This window comes from Rutidosis leptorrhynchoides, chromosome 6 (genome assembly GCF_046630445.1).
Source record: "Rutidosis leptorrhynchoides isolate AG116_Rl617_1_P2 chromosome 6, CSIRO_AGI_Rlap_v1, whole genome shotgun sequence".
NCBI lineage: Eukaryota > Viridiplantae > Streptophyta > Magnoliopsida > Asterales > Asteraceae > Rutidosis > Rutidosis leptorrhynchoides.
In genome coordinates, this window is record NC_092338.1 from 429,986,052 (window position 1) to 429,991,228 (window position 5,177).

The window sequence follows — 5,177 nt, forward strand, 5'->3', positions numbered from 1 at the left end:
AAACTTGATTTTGAATTGGGTCAAAATAAGTGTTGTAAGTTGATTTTGGTGAAGACAAGTGTTTAAAGCTTGTGGTTTAGTTAAGTTGGTGTTGTTGGAACCATTTTCACTAGTGTTAGTGAATATGGAAGTGTTGGAACCATTTTGGGTGTATTTGGTTGACCAATTTTGAAATGGGTCAAAATTAGGGTTTAAGTGTCATTTTGGGCAAGATAGGTGTTTAACACCTATGATTGGGTTTAATTGGTGTATTAGGACCATTGTCACTTGTGTTAATGATTATTGGTTAGTTTGGGTGCGGTTGTGCTTGGAAGTGCTTTTGGGTCGAAATTGCACTAGGTGTCAATTTTGGTTGATTTGTAAATCCACCCTAATTGTGTTTGCTTGTTATGTGATTAATGGAATAGGTACATTCCACCGGAGTATGCAAATTATTCAGTTGCATCCATCAAGACTTCAAGGTGAGTGTTAATATCCTATGTGCATATGTATGTGTAGGATGGGTGCGGGTCGGGTGAAGTGGTTCTCGGTTATAGAGCTCACTTCACATATAGGTGGATTTGATGGACTTGTGTATATGTCCAAATGGCACGGTTGTGCATTTTGGTTGACCACCTTTGGCGAGGTGCACATTTTGTGTGTATGATATCACATGGTCTTGTGATGTGGATAATCCCGATGGCGTGGGTTTGTTGTGAGAAGTAAGTCACGTGTGGATACGGATTCACGATGACGCGTGTAGTTCGATCATCTTATTGACATAGTGGTCTCGTGTAGTGCGAATTCACTAAGGCTCGTGTAGTTCAGCCAACCTCGATGTTGTTGTGGTATTGAAGATAGTAGTCTCGTGTGTATGCGGATTTACTAAGGCTCGTGTAGTTCGGCCAATCTTCATTTTGGTAATTGGTAGTTGGTTTTGGTATTGGGTTAAGGGGTTAACCTTGGGCGTTTATATATTGTTTATATATATTGTTGTATTATCGTGTTGTAGCTAACCCTCCGGGTGTAGCTTATTGGCGTTGTTCACATCGTCGTTGGTGAACTTACTTTATTGTTGATGTTGTTAGCTTGTCGTACGGTATGCTTAGTTTAGCTTGCCTTTATGCTTGGATGCTCCGGTATGTGATATTTTGATTTGTTGTGTGGCGTGTCCATTTTATGCATATATATGTATGTAGTATATTCTCACTCACTAAGTGTTAGCTTATCCTCTCGTTGTTTACATTTTTATAGATTTGCATGGAGGCGGTGGCACGGGTAAGCGTGGGAACTAGTGGACTTGCGTAGTTTGCTTTACAAGACGTGCTTTTGGATTGATTAGGATTGGGTAGCGTATTCCAAATCACCATGCTCGTTTTGTTGGAAATTAAAATAGTCGGGTCGTGTTTGCCCGTTTGGATATTTAAACTATGTATTAAATGTTTTAAAAGTTTATTGAACGTGCTATTGTGTTAAAGATGCTTTTGGAAACATAATTGGGACCTAAATATTAATGTAATTAAGAAAAAAATTTACGGACCGGTTTAAATACGGGTTGGGTTGTTACAAGTGGTATCAGAGCATGGTCTAAGGGATTTAAGCGACTTGAGATAGGTGCCTAGACTTAGACTTTTATGTGTTTAATTGTTGCGGGACTTGTAGGTGAACGGGTCGGAATGGGAACTTGGTTAGTGCCTTAGCGTGTAGGTGAACTAACTAGGATTGTGGCTTGTGTTTTGATGTAATTCTTGCGTGTGTTTATATCGCGTAGAGTTTTCGTTTGTGTTGATTATATCATCGAGCGAGGTGGTCATTGTACTAACGAGTCGATACGGCGTGTGTGCGTAATAAGGACTTGCAAACCTTATTACGGATGCAAATCGTGTCTAACAAGTGATGTACGACGAGTGTTTAGCAAGATGGGGCGGTGTTGTGCGTGTGGTTTTATACGTTTACGGACTAATCATTTTGAATGCTTTAGAATGACGACGAGAAACGGGATCGGGGCGAGTGACGATGAGTTTAACACTAGAGTTGCGGCCGCCGTTGCGGAGCAAATGGGTATGTTTCGAGAAGAAATGGATAGGAAGTATTCTGAATTTTTAAGTAGTAGTGAGATGGAGCGTTGTCTCAAGAGCTTCATGAGGACTAAACCTCCGATGTATGATGGGAAACCGGATCCTTTGGTAAGCACCACATAGATCTCGAATGTCGAAGGGGGTTTTTTCGTACTATTGATTGTCCTCCCGAGAAGAGGACAAGACTCGCTACTAACTTGTTGCGAGGTAGGGCGAAGGATTGGTTGAATGGTAAGATTGATCTTGTCGGTGGTGAACTGTTTATGGCGTTATCGTGGGACGAATTTAAGGAGGAATTCTTCGAGGAGTTCCGGACTTCACCCGATTTGTCGGAATTGCGTAATGAGTTGCGAAATTTGCAACAAGGTTCTATGGATTTGAATACCCTCAAGACGACCTTTATGGCAAAGGCTCGTTTTTGCCCGGAGTATTTGGGAAATGATCATTTGTTGATGGAAGATTTCTATCAAACTTTGAATGATGACTTGAAGAACAAAATTAGCAGAGGTCAGGCGAAATCGTTTGCGAAGTTATTCGCCGTGGCTAGGGGTTTCTAGTCGCATTCGCGATCAAAGACTGGTGAACCTTCAAGTAAGAGAAGGGTTGTTTTGTATGGTGCTCCAAGTAAGAGTACTAAGGGTGCAAGTGTGAGCACGGGTGGTATACGGACGAGTATATCGGATTCTAGTGCGTCTAGATGTTACAATTGTGGCGTGAGGGGTCACAAGTCTTGGGAATGTTCGGTGCCAAAGGGTGATAGCACGGTGTGTTTCAATTACCAAGAGGAAGGACATCGTAAGTCGAAATGTCCTGAGTTAGCGGGGACGGGTGTGGCAAGGAGACGTTAAGGTACGTTTCTTTTTAATAAATATGTCCTTTGGTTATTTATTATGTGCCGATGAATTTGGGTTTGTTAAATGCATTGTGTTGTGCATATTATTGTTATGGGTGACGTTCCTAATGGAAGTACCCTATGGTGACGTTGGATTGATGGGCGAAGGGCGTAAGACTTGGTTGCACCAAGCATTCCTTAGTGTTGAGAAGTGTTTCTACCAAGCCATGGGTGTGGGCTTTGGTGTTCGGATGTTAGAGCGTGTTCGCTCTCGTGTTGACGTTGATGAACCGTGTGGTTTGTCGGGTGGATGAACCCTTGAGATTGAGTGTTTTGGATCTCGATGAATGTTGGTAATGGAGTCTACGGGACGCAAAGCTAGGTGCCTCTTTCATACCTACTAGCGTGGTGTTCAACTCCGATGGTGTTGCGGTTACATTGTACTTAGGGTACCGAAGAGAAACCCTTAGGTACATGAGTGACTAGGTGGAAATTGACAAGCTATAGCAATTGGATGATTGCAAGAGAAAAGCTTGTGTAAATTATGGTGAACTCTTCGTTCGAAGTGTTTAAGGATTGGTTAAAATCCTTCGTCTGCTCAGGGTTAGAGCAAGATGTGGTGATGGGTCGTATGAACCCAATTGTTAGTAAAATCTACCTTTGGTAGCATTGTACGGTTGTATGAGGTGTGGTTATGGAACGTAGTTCCATATGAGAGAGTTACACTCCTACACGAGGAGGTTTTAGTGTGAGATTTCGGATGATGCTCCTAGTAGATCCGGAATTTGTATCGGGACCTAGATTTGGTCGATTTGTGGTAGAGTACAATGTTGGTTAAATTGTACTTATGGTTTTGGATTTAAATTATCACCAAGGTGGTAATGTGGTAAATCTCGTTGAGAGATAATGGACGCGTTTGATGGGCAAGGTGAGATCCCTCGTTAAGGGATGTGCGTGTTGGATTCTCTTCTAGAGAATTATTTTTTGGTACCTATGTGAGATATAGGTGGTTCTTGTGTAACATCCCGCCTTTTTCCGTTAAATTTATTTTTAACACCGTCTTTTTCTTTTAAATAATACCTTTCGTTATTTAAATTCGTAGTTTCCATTGACTAACGTTCACAATAATTCCGTCATTTAATTATAACATCTCTCGTTAACTTGCGTTTTAAAAATATTCGTTTGGTTAATTCCCGCACCCGCTCTGAAACTTGAGGGACTAGTTCCGCCACTTGACCAAAGAGGTGGCTAGTAGTTGACTAGTCAACCACTCACCACCTCCACCCCTCATTCATCCATTTCTTTTTCCTTCTTTCTTTCTTTTTTTTTCTCAAGAACACAAACATAAATCATCATCTAAATCCGGATCGGGAAGCAAACTTCAAAACAAATTACATATTTGGAATCCTCTCTTCATCCTCTACAATTTGATACCAACTTCATCTCGTTTGGGTAACTTTCTAAAAACTCTAGATTTCTATAAATTCGTGTTTTTGACTTGAAATGGTGTTAGTTAGTGTCTATGGCTCGTGTATAACATGAATATATGTTTTGTTTGCTCGATTCGTTGTTTTGAGTAACTAGTTTGAACATTTGAAATGGGTTTGCTTAATCCTTGATTTTGGATGAGTTAATGTTGTTAGATTGTTAAAGTGCATGTTTTAATTGTGTTACTAGTATCACTAGCTTCGTTTGGATGTGTAGGTTGATTAAGAAAACTTCAAAAACCCGATTAATGATTTTGTGATGTTTGACTAGGGTTTGATAGTTCTTGACATGAACATTTGGATGTTTAAATGCCATGGAATGTTAATTGTTAGTGATTAGTTGTAATGTATGCTTAATTACCTTCGAAACGGCATATCGTATGTGTAAATTGGATTCCCGAAACTTAAAATGCAATTGATGAACTTGAAACTTTGAAAATGGACTTTTAAACGATCACTTGACGAGAAATCGGTTATGGAAAATGTTGTTTTTGTTTGATGAAACATGTTTAGTTGTGTTCCTTGTCAAAAGAGCTTTCCAACGGTATAAGATACGCTTCCTAATTGTTTACGGTTTGAGTTTTGCGTTTGTTTGAAATTTTACCAAGCCTTGAACAAGTGAAACAGGCCAGGGACCAGGCCACGGCCATTGTCGCGCCGCGGAGCAATTTGTCGCGCCGTGGCCCAAAGGGTGATTTTAGAACATGTTTTTCAAGCTTTCTGACCTTCAACATAGGCATTTGTCGCGCCGCGGAGCAATTTGTCGCGCCGTGACAATTGCCTGTTTCATCCGAACTTCAG